The sequence below is a fragment of the Carlito syrichta genome, unplaced genomic scaffold, assembly GCF_000164805.1.
Source record: "Carlito syrichta isolate Samal-C Ts95f unplaced genomic scaffold, Tarsius_syrichta-2.0.1 Scaffold314364, whole genome shotgun sequence".
Taxonomy (NCBI): Eukaryota; Metazoa; Chordata; class Mammalia; order Primates; family Tarsiidae; genus Carlito; species Carlito syrichta.
In genome coordinates this window covers 577,982-590,554 of record NW_007258460.1, presented here as the reverse complement: position 1 = coordinate 590,554, position 12,573 = coordinate 577,982, and the positions used below count along the sequence as shown (strand labels likewise).

At 34.6% G+C, this 12,573-nt stretch overlaps 1 pseudogene; it reads left to right on the top strand.

Annotated features, from left to right (window-relative positions):
* The first annotated feature begins 8,169 nt into the window (after window positions 1-8,169).
* On the top strand, window positions 8,170-11,687 carry LOC103274070 (annotated as a pseudogene).
* The last annotated feature ends 886 nt before the right edge of the window (window positions 11,688-12,573 follow it).

The following is a 12,573-nucleotide window of genomic DNA, read 5'->3' as shown; positions in this document are numbered from 1 at the left end:
TAACTCAAAAAAAAAAAAAATATATATATATATATATTTGAGTTGGGGTGTCTTACGCTGTTGCCCAGGCAGGAGTGCAGTGGCACAGTATGGCTCACTGCAGCCTTGATTTCATGAGCTCAGATGATCCTTCCACCTCAGCCTTCTGCCTTCTGAGTAGTTGGGACTACAGGCAGAGTCACTATGATGCTACTTTTTTTTGGTAGAGACAAGGTCTGGCTATGTTACCAAGGCTGGTCTTGAACTCCTGGGCTCAAGCAATCTTCTCACTTTGGCCTCCCAAAGTGCTGAGATTACAGTTGTGAGCCACTGTGACCAGCCTTAAAAATATTTTAACCAAATACAATAAAACATCCCTGGAAAGACAGCAAATGAGAATACAAACTTCAGGGGGGAAAAAAATCAATATTTGTGGGCTGCAGCAGAAGCAGAAAAATTTATAATTACATGGAAGTGTTAGAAAAGAATAAATATTTAAATAAATAATTTAGTATTCCATCTTAGAAAACTAGAGGGAAAAAGGGGTTATGTAAGCCTAAAGCAAGCAGAAGAAAAAATAACAAAAATTCAAGTAGAAATCTATGAAATTAAAAACAGGAAAATGGTAGAGAAAATTAATTAAATTAAAATCTGTTTCTTTGAAAAGATCAATAAAATTTACAAGCCTATAGCCAAGAAAACAAGAAAAAGAGAAGATTCAAATTGCCAATATCAGAAATGAAAGATAAGTTACTATTTCTGATCTGTGGACATTAAAAAGACAATAATGAAATAATATGAAAATTCTTTGCCCACAAATTTGGTAAGTTACAGAAAATGGACCAATTTATAAAGAGAGAATCTTCTAAACCTCACATAAGGAGAAACAGATGATCTGAATAGGCTATGTCTATCAAATAAATTGAATCAATTATTAATAACCTTCAATGGAAGAAACAATAGACCCAAATGGTTTCATGATGAATTCTTCCAGACATTAAGAAATAAATTTTACCATTTTGCCACAATCTGTTTCGGAAAATAGAAGCAGAAGGAATACCTCTTAACTCATTCTATGAGAACAGTGTCACTGTAATACCAAAATAAGATAAATACATTAAGAGAAAAGAAAATTATCTTTAAAATAAAATTTTAAAAAAGAAAGAAAAATTACAAGCCAATACTTCACATGAATAGAGATACAAAGATCTCAACACATTATTAAGAAATTAAACCCAAAATATATACCATGACTAAGTAGGTTTTATTTCAGGTATGCAAGTCTTGTTTAACATTTGAAAATCAAAGTAATCCACCACATAAAAAGGCTAAAGAAAGGAAAATCATATTGCCAACTGCAGCAAAAATATTTGATAAAAATTTAACACCCTTTCATGTTTAAAACCAATAAAAACCAATCAAACAGAAACTTTTAACTAACTAGGAGAAACTTCCTCAACTTGATTAAAAAAAAAAAAAAGCTGTACTCATTTAATATGAGTACAAGGTAAAAATGTTCTATCTTACCATTCCTATTCAACATGGTACCGGAAGTCCTATCTAGTGTAACAACACAAGAAAAGAAAATAAATTGTACATAGATGAGGAGAAAATAAATAGCACTATTTTTTTTCTGACAAAATGATTGTCTATGTAGAAAATGCCTCCTGAACTAAGAAGCAAGTATAGCAGGGTAACAGTTTACAAGGTTAATATAAAGCTCATTGTTTTCCTATATACCAGTGGTTAAATTATAAAAACAATATAATTTACAGTAACACTTTTAAAAAGTATGAATCTAACAAAATATGTATGCAATCTAATGGCTGAAAACTCCAAAGCTTTGATGAAAGAATAAAATATCTAATAAGTGGAGATATTCCATGTTCATGGATTGGAAGACTCATATAATAAAGATGTAATTTATTTTCGACTTGATTTTAATTCAAGTTAAATATCAGTAAGCCATTTTTTAGAAATCAGCAAATTGAAGGGCTAATGACCTAGAATAGTGAACACTCAAGAAGAACAGAGCTGAAGGAATAAAACCAATGGACATAGAAAGGACAGAAATAAACCCATTCAAATATAATCAACTGAGAAAGGTGCAAAGTCAATCTAATGGTCAAAGCACAGATTTTTTTCAAAAATGGTGCTGAATATCCATGTGCAAAAATAAAGTAACCTAGACAGACCTTATACCTTACACAAAAATTGAGTCAAAATGAATCATAGATCAAAATATAAACTGAAAAACTACAAAACTTCGGAAAGAAAACATAGGAGAAATTGCATGTGATAAGTTTTTAGATATAGCACTAAACGCATAACCTGTGAAATTAAAATTTTGATTAAGTGGACTCTATTAAAATTAAAAACTTCTCTGCTGAAGACAATGTTAAGAGAATAAAATACAAGCCACACAAATAAAATATTTGCAAATCTTGCTTGTATTCATGATGTAGAAAAATCTCTTTAAAATCTACAGTAAGAAAACAAACAACCCAATAAAAAAGGATAAAGGACCTGAAGAGGCAGCTCATCAAAAAAAGAAAAACAAAATTATGAACTTTGCAGCAACCTGGATGGAATTAGAGTCTATAATACTCAGTGATCTATCACAGAAACAAAGATCTGCGTACCGCATGTGCTCAACTCATAAGTGGATCCTGAACATTTACCATAATACTATAAGAAAGGGATTGGCAGTAGTGGGACATTGCCAGGGGAGGGAGGGGCACTTAACATCCATAAGGGTACCCACACTTTACCCGTATAATGACCATGTACCCTACATTTTAAAAAAAGATATACAAATAGTAAATAAACATATAAAAATGCTCAATAACATTTGTCATTAGGAAATGAAAAATTAAAACAATGAGAAGTTATCACTACACATCTACTGGGATGGCTAAAACAAAACAAAACAATTTTTTTTAAAATGCCACTGGCAATACCAATTGCTCATACAAATGAAAAGAAACAGAAATTTTCATTTATAGCTAGTGGTAATGTAAAATGGTATGTCCACTTTGAAAGATGGTTTGCCAGATTCTCACAAAGCTAAACTTAGTCTTACGATGATTCAGCAATCATGCACCTACGGATATACCTAACTATGCCAAAATCTGCACACAAGTACTGAGAGCAGCTTCATTTATATTCATCAATCCTGGAAACAACCAAGATGCTCTTCCATAGGTGAGGAGATATACATTTCTGAAATTGGAGGATTTTAGGAAGAAGTGTATATTGTGGAAAACAATCTAACTGTATTACAATTGCATGAAACAACTTCACTGAGGGGTTTGGAGGGAAAAGGTACAGACTAAGTTAACACTAGAAATTACTTAAGTGGGTAAAACTAAAAGCAAAAGAGACACCATACAAACACTTTACTCTGGTTAATAAAGTTTCCAATAGGGGTCGGAGTTATCAATACTGATAGAGTTATACATGTATACTGAATTGAGCAATTAAGAACATGATGGTGAGTGGTGAAGTCAAGTTTCTCACTTTTGGAGTAAGAGTTACGGATAAGCAAGGAACATATGCCAATGTTATCCGCATGGTAACAGATTATATTTGGAGACACCATTATGAATTCCTGTTTAGCTTAAACTATAAATATAGATGGACAATTATGGAAATATTTATAGATATGTGTATATACACCAGTTAGTATAATTTCTTGTTTTGTCAGCTGATTACATGGGCATCATTCTTAAATGACATAAATTTTCAAAACTAACATAAAAGAAATAGGAAACGTGAATAGCCCTAAGTCTACTAGAAAAATTGAACTCTTAATTTACAATCTCTACCCACAGTAAACTCTAATGCCAGACATCTTTGTTAGTGAGTTCTATCAAATATAAATTTTAAAAAATAACACCAATCCCACACAAACTCTTTCATAAAAAAGGAGAGAGGATTCATTTTAACAGTTCAGCGTTACACCAATCGAAAACAAGACTAAAGCAATACAAGAAAAGACTCTGAAAGACCAATGTTTTCCAGGAACACAGAAACAAAAATCCTTGTCAAAATATTAGCAGGCCGGGAACGGTGGCTCAGTCTGTAATCCCAGTACCTTGGGAGGCCAAGGTGAGAGGATTGCCTGAGTCCGGAAGTTTGAGACTAGCCTGCGCAACTTGGTGAGACTTCATCTCTATGATAAATCACAAAAATTAGCCAGATGTGGTGGCATGCATCTGCAGTTCCAGCTACTTGGAAGGCTAGGAGGAAAGATCATCTAAGCCCAGCAGGTCCAGGCTGTGATGGCCGTGATCATGCCATTGCACTCTATCCTGGACGACAGAGTGAGACTCCAACTCAAAAATACACACACACACACACACACACACACACACACACACACATATATATTAGTAACTTAAACCCAGCAATAAATGTTATATAATACATGGTAATACACTATACTAAATGGGGTTTATCTCGGGAACATAAGATTGACTGAAGACTAGATAATCAATGAAATTCATAATATAAATAAAAGAAATGTGAGATGATTATAACTTAAATAGATGCAAAGATTGCATTTGACAAAAGTTTGATACCCATTCAGACTTCTTTTTTAAAGCCTCTCATCACATTAGGAATAGAAGGCAATTTCTTCAACTTGATGAAGAGTATCCAATGGAAGTAGAGGCTAATTTTATACATAATGGTAAAAGAGAATCTGATAAAATTGCAATGATTATAAAGGAAGGTTTCAAGAAAACAGTATCTTTCATTCCTGCTTATTAATTGATCATTAACCTCTATTGCAGGCAAGTTCAAGTGAGCACTTTATTGACCTTAATGGGAATATAAATTGGTGTAATCTTTCAGGAAATAAACTGGGCAGCATGTTCCAGGAGTTTTTAAATGAACATATCCTTTGACCTAGAGCTTTCATATGCTAGAATCTACTAGAGGATCTTATCAAAGATAAAGGTAAATACTTATATGTAAGAAAGTTCACTGAATAATTTGCTTTTATTTGTAAAACTGTTTGTTGAACTTGAACTTTAAAACCCTGGTGATTATGATTCCTTAACTTTTATTTTACCTCCAAAATTATTTAGGAACTAAATTGTTCCTTCCTCCTCCACCCACAAAGAGAAAAGAAAGACATACAACTATTCTATCACCTCTCTTTAAACTTAAAAAGAAACAATCTTGCTTGTGACAGGACTGGTCTGGGAAGGCTCTCAGCAACTAAGCATAGGAACAGGGAAAAAAGAAAAAAGAAAAAAAAACTGCTCCTCAAGGCATCTTAAGACAGACAACCTTCTGTGAAACTGTCCCATTGTTTGACCAAAGTTTGACCAAAGTTTTATCCACTCAGTTCAGTAGAGTGTTGTTTTTACAAGTTCTAACCAGAAACCAGACTCTACGTTCTAGCAGTTGGACATTCTGTTTGTAAAAATTCAGGTCTGTTTTCACTCACTCATATGTTCTTGGGATCATTCCATCTGTCTTCCCTAGATTCTAGGCACTGTCTCGATTTGATGAGTTACCTGTTTATAAATGTTTTTCTTTCATCATCTTAGGTTGTTTAGAGAGATACATAGTCTATTAATTAAAAATATAACTTTATAATTGTTTATAATTTTACAATTCCAAGCTCTCTATCTGTATGTATACACATACACATAGACATATGTATACATATACACATCTATATGTCAATGTAGAATGTTTAATTTATATCCATATTATTTTACACACATACAATTTTTGCAGCATTGCTTAATGTAAGATGTAGGCTCAAAGGATCCAGAGAGGACTCTCGGACCGTGAACACTTTTGCTGAGACCTCATACTACAATAGCAGTAACAACAATGCTAACAACCAAAATAGCCATTAAAGAAAGGTCAGACAAAATGTGGTATAAATATATAATGGAGTATTTTTCACCGAACTATTATGTTTATGAGCAAAGCACATGAGGACATTTCAATATTGTATACAGTAAGTGTTCAAACATTATTGGAATTCACATATATTTTATATTCTTATATATGAATATATAAGAATATAAAATACATAAAATATAAGTGGCATAACTATGTATACAATTTATATGCTTTTTTCCACTTATTACTATGAGCATGTCTATAAACCTTTTGTATAAATGCACTCTAAAATATAACATTTTATTGTATGTTAGGAAACAAATAAAAACTAACTATAATAAAACATAGTATACTGATCCAAGGATAAAACTATAGGTAATATTTTCCTCAGGATTCTCTCATATCATATTGATAGATATTATCAGGGTAATATTCTTTTAAGATTTCCACACCTGTCTCCATGCCTGCCAAAATGGCCCACTCATAAGTGAATATCTAATTATCTAAGGTTACCTGAGAAGACCCCATTGGATTTACTATGAAATTATTATGCTCATAGAAAACTAATTAGTTTATAGGCCCTTTCATACCATTTGAAACTTAAAATAACTCTATTATGTTGGCATAGTAGACATTAATTTCATTTAGTAATGAAAATGCTGAGGTCAGAGAAACGACTTATCCAAAGTCACTTGCATAATTAGTGGTGGAACCATGACTTATTTCCTCTGACACTAGATTCAGTCAATGCTCTTTCTGTACTTCATATGGTCTCCCATGACATTTTCTGTAACAAACTGAAAACATCAATTATAATTTTACATAAGGAGCACAGGGCATTTCTTGACTATGAAAAACCAACACCTTCTTATCAATATAAAATTTTGCTTTGGTTTGCTGCAGTTCTTGTTTTTAACCAGGTTTATTAAGGTGAAAGTCAGGCATATTGAAATTCAAGAATAAATATTTCTATTGCCTCAACTACCAGATTTTGAGGCATGTTCTAGGTTCTCACTTTGTAAAGAGTGGGTAGAAAAAGCTTAAAAGATTGCTACATCTTAATTCTAAATCTCAGGCCAAAGAGTGAGCGAAATCTAGATGACCTCTGGGACAATGAGCAGCACTGTTTGAGAACTACACTGGGCAGTGCTTCTCTGACTTCAGTGGGCATGAGAATCACTTTGGAGAGCTTTAAAATGCTCCAATGCCCATCTCTGACACAGCATATCAGATTCTCTGGTGTTTGGGCCTACAGTCTACATTTTATTTTATTTTAAAGATATGAGGTGCAATTCAGGGTTAGATATTCAAATGTTCATTATGCAGGTACCCTTATTGATGAGGTGTGCCCCTCCCTCCCCTAGCAGTTTCCCTCAACTGCCAATCCCAATTCCCTCCCCTGGCAGTTTCCTACTACTGCCAATCCCTTATTGTAGTATGATAATTGTTCAAGGTCCGGTTATGAGTGAGAACATGTGGTACTCTGTTCTTTGTTTCTGAGAATCTACATTTCAATAAAAGCTACAGGTGATTTTAATGCAGGTACTGGCTTAGAAAAGCTTATCTGAATTTTCTTTTAATGTGGGATGTTTGGAAAACAGTGAAAAACCTTTGGAGCCCAAGTATCCCTTCACAAAGATTAAATTTCATACAATCATGTCCTTTTAAGCATGAATGTCTCTGTCTAAATATTGTCCTTCATTCACCCCAAAGAGATCACTGGCTATTCAATGAAAGAAAGTGTCAAATTAGCATTAGGCCATTGGCTGCTGACTAGCTGTTTAACCTTAATATCTTCAGTAGAATGTAGAGAACAATTTCTACCATGACCAGTGCTCACAGTGGTTATGGGAATGAAATTGCAAAATAGAGATGAGAAAGCTTTGTAAACCAAATCCCAAAATAAGTGTCAGATTAGTGGCCTTCAAATCCTTTTTTTTACATTAGAACTTGAGGAGCTTTCAAAACTTCTTATGCCCAAGGTAGTGTTCTTTTTACAAAATTCCTCAAGTAATTTCCATATGCAGCCAAGTTTGAGAGCCAATAGATTAGACCACTCCTTACATTTTACCTATTTGAATGGTTCAATCTCATAAGAAATTACCAAGCCCTGATAAATCCCCTCTGTAAAACTGATTCATTGGATTCCTTAGGATCAACTCCACGCCCATTATAAATCAGCAATGTTTTATGATGAGCATGAGCAGAACTGCCAAACAGGCCATTCTCTTACTGTCCTTCAATATAACTTCCTCTAGGTACTAACTGGGCTTGGATTAAGGAAATTGGCAACCAAACCAGGGAGTCTCAGGAAAAGTTGCCATGCTGTATCTTGCCACAGGGGAAAAGATCAACCCTTCACTTCTGGGAATGCTTAGTCATAAACCACATGTCATCAGCCATACCAACCACTTAGGTGCGTTTCCCTCCAGGTGAGACTGAGTCACTTTCCAAGATGATGACAGCCATAGAAGATGGTAGAGAGAAGAGATTTGTTACCAACATAGGGATAAGGATAGCTTATCTTACTTAATCTGTTCAACGTACATGCCTCTGGGTAGCATTAGTTCAGAAAACCATTAAATTATTCAGGCACCAGTCTAGATAAGGTTCTTTACCTCATACAAGATTCATTTCAGTTTCTGATAGAGATCAGCTCTTAATCCCCAACTTTTATCTTGAAATTAAAAAGCAGCACCATGTGACTGAAAGAGGATGTTGTGCCAGAATGACCTGGTAGGAGACTTTATTTGTCCTCTTCAGCCTTTTGATAGCTGCAAACATATTCAGATCTGCAACACTGACCCAAAGCCCTTCATATTCACCTGCCCCCAGAGCCTCTGGGGTCACCAGTTCACACCACTAACTATTCTGATAGAATATGTGTCAACTTGGATTTATTTCCAATTCTACACTGCTTCCACCACCACCACTGATTCTCACTGCAGCATTACAAAATGGCAGCTATCTTTTCCTCCTCTTTTTTTTTTTGAGTTGGAGTCTCACTCTGTCGCCCAGACTGGAGTACAGCCTCGACCTGCTGGGCTCCGCCCAGACTGGAGTGCAGTGCCGCTCCCAGCCACCGCAGCCTCGACCTGCTGGGCTCCGGTGATCCTTCCACCTCAGCCTTCCGAGTAGCCGGAATTAGAGGCATGCGCTACCATGCCTGGCTGATTTTTTGATTTATTGTAGAGAGGAGGTCTCGCCAAGTTGCCTAGACGGGTCTTGAACCCGCAGATTCAGGCAATCCACTCACCTCAGCCTCTCAAAGCGCAGGGTTACAGGCTGAGTCACTGAGCCCAGCTCCGCAACCTCTTAAAACTTAATCCCATACCAGACTTGTGAGGAGAATGTATTTTCATGTGGCCTTGATCCAGCCATATGACCGTGAGTAGTTTGCATATTGTTTCTGAGTCTTATTTGCCACATCTGTAAAATGGAACTAGCAAGACTGATTTAATAAGGTTTTAGGAGTTTTCCAGGTCATGTTAAAGTGAAGAAGACACTTTATAAACTATAAAACGGTCGCAAATAAGATTGTATTATTATTATTCAAAAACTCAGGTTTCCCAAGGCATTTCTCTTTTCATTTGGAATATTATTCTGTCATTCTGTCCTGTAAAGAGGTCCCAGTATGTCAAGATCTAAAACAGAATGCCTCCTGTGGTAGGAACCCGATGGTCCCCTTTTGTGCAAGGTGATGTTAGTGTGATGTAGTAGCAAGTTCATTGGATAATGTCACAAGATGTGTGGTTTATTCTCATCACTACTATTAGTAATTTAAATTCTCTAAATTCCAGTTTTCTCATTTGTAAAAAAGTGGATTAAAAAGTCTATTTCAAAGACTTATTTTATCATTTACATTGGATAATGTATTTGAAAGTGCTCATAAATTATATATAATATAGTATATAAATATGTATATTAATATATACATATAATAATATGATGGAGAACCACAGTTCTTAAAATATTATGATGCTGGTTAGAATTCTCAGACTCATCTGGTATAATCATTTCATCTATCTAGTTATGAGAGATTATTAATATACTGAAGTTTTAGGATTCAGTTATGGGGTGGCTAAGGGTCCAAATCAATGGATTTTGAGTCATTCTAAGCTCACCTTGATGTAAATTCACACACACACACACACACACACACACACACACACACACACACGCCTCTCTAACGAAATCAAGAGTCTGGGTTTCTACTTCCTCACTTGTTTCCAAAACACACTTCTTATTCTCCATCTTTCATGTTAATCTTGTCATCTCTGATGACAGTTCTTTTTGCTTCCTAAAAGTAATTTTTAGCACAAGTTTCTTGTCTTTTAACACCTGTTTTTCTCCTTTCACATTTTTTATTAGAGAAACTCATTCAGTTTTGACTAGCATGCATTTATTCAAGTATAATATCAGCCAACCCTTGTGTTTTACACAGATGACTTCTAAATTTATAACTTAAGTACTTAAACTTCTTTTCACTTTCAGTCCCACAATTTCAATTTCTTGTTAGACATCTGCTAGAGTTTTCATTAGTACTAAATAATAACAATAAAACATATAAGATAACCCTTTTGATGCCTGAATTCAAGTCTTCTCCTACCTAAACTTTTTTCACTTTGTCTTCTTCTTACATCTCTTATAATTTTTTCAGGCTGTTAATGCATCTTTAGTTAAGAAGTTGCCAAATCCTGACAGTGCTTCTTTCATGCTATTTTTCCGACGTATTTTCTCCTCTGCATTTTCTTGGAAAGAAAATTATTTCATGCCTCCACTACCTCTCCCCCAGATTATTGCAAAGGTTCATTGTTAGATCTCCTTGCTTTTAGGATCTTTCAATCCTATTTATCATGCTCAGATGCTGCCAGATCATTGTTCCTAAAGTTAATCTCTGATCAATTTGCTTCCTTCAGTTTTATATTATATGCTCATCTCCAAGTTCTTACTGACCATTCTCTTTTCATCTAGAGATCTTCTCTTGTGTACTTCTGACATATAAATCTTGTCTTTTTGTCTTGAATAAGACTCAATTTAATTGTTGCCTTCTCCAGGATTCCAGATTCCTCTTACCTGGAAATAATCCTAGTCTTATTAAATTGCCAAGAGTTAACCAATTTTATTATACCTAATACTGTCTGCCCTGCAGGCTTTCATGACTATATTTTGAACTCTTTGGAAAGATGATCATACCCAATACATCTCTAATTTCCTTAGACATTTTAACTGTACATAGAATGTTCATTGAATGAAACCCCATTAAATGAAAACTGCAATATTAGATCATCCCATCTGTAAGAACTAACTCACTCTATGCAACCTCTTATGTCACAAGAGTCTCAGCATACAGAGACGTTTTAGCATGTGCTGGCAAAATGTTTGATGTTCCATCAGCCTTACCTAAAACTGCTAGAAAGGCTTTGGGAACTGTCAACAGAACTACAGAAAGGTCAGTGAAGGCAAATGGACCTCTCAAACAAAAATAGCCAATCTTTTCTGCCAAAAAGATAACTGAAAAGACTGTTAAATCAACAAGATCTGTTTCTACTATGGATGACAGTTATCAGAAATAGAAAAATTATTTCCCTGCAGTCCTCTAGATTTTGAGACTTTTGGTCTGCCCGAAGAGCACCAGATTGCACACCTCCCCTTGAGTGGAGTGCCCCTCATGGTCCTTGATGAGGAGCAAGAGTTTGAAAAGCTGTTTCAGCGGCAGCCCCCCTTCCATGAAGATGTCCTCTCCACCATGGGAATTCGATCTGTTGCAGTCTTCTTCAAGTATTCTGTTGACCCTGGATGTTGAATTGCCACCTGTTTGCTATGGCATAGATATTTAAATTTCTTAGTGCCTTATAGGGTGTGTATTTATATTAACAAAGCATTTATTTGTTTGATAAAAAACATTTTATTATTCATATTGTCCTTTATCTATCTCCACTGTCTGCCTAGAAAACAAATCCTATGACTGTTGTTTCCTGAATTCATTCCGTAATGATCATTTGCTGTAGTATCTGCATAAGAAAATCATTTTGGTCAAAAAAATACAAGCTCTTACCCAACAAAAATAGCATACATAATTTTTTTGGTGGTGATAGTGATTTTGATTTGTGGGTTAATCTTTTATTTTTCTCTTACATTTTTATTTAATTTGTAATAGTAAGATTACTCTACCATCCCTTTGTTAAATACCTTTTACAAAATAGATAAATTATTTTTTGGCAGTTTTAGGTTTACAGAAAAATGAGTGGAAAGTGTAGTCTTCGTGCTATCACCTTAACTCCCTACCCTTTAGATTCTATTAATATTAACATCACACACTATATTACATTATTAATCCATAGTTTACATTAATCTTCACTCTTTGTGTTGTGTATTCCATAGGTTTTGACAATTAAAGGGTCAAACAGAATGATTTTACTGACCTAAACACGCCCAGTACTCCGCTTATGTCAAGCCCTGAAAACCACTGATCTTTTTACTATCTTCATAGTTTTACCTTTTCCAGAATTTTATATAGTTATTTCTATACAGGATGTAGCCTTTTCAGATTGGTTTCTTTTACTTGTCTTTTTATAGCTTGATAGAACTTTTTTTTTAGTTTAGGATAATTTTCTATTGTATGGAAGTAGCACATTTATTTATCCATTCTCTTATAGAAGGGTTTTTTTTGTTGCTTTCAGGTTTTAACAATGATAAATAAAGCTTCTATCAACATCTATGACA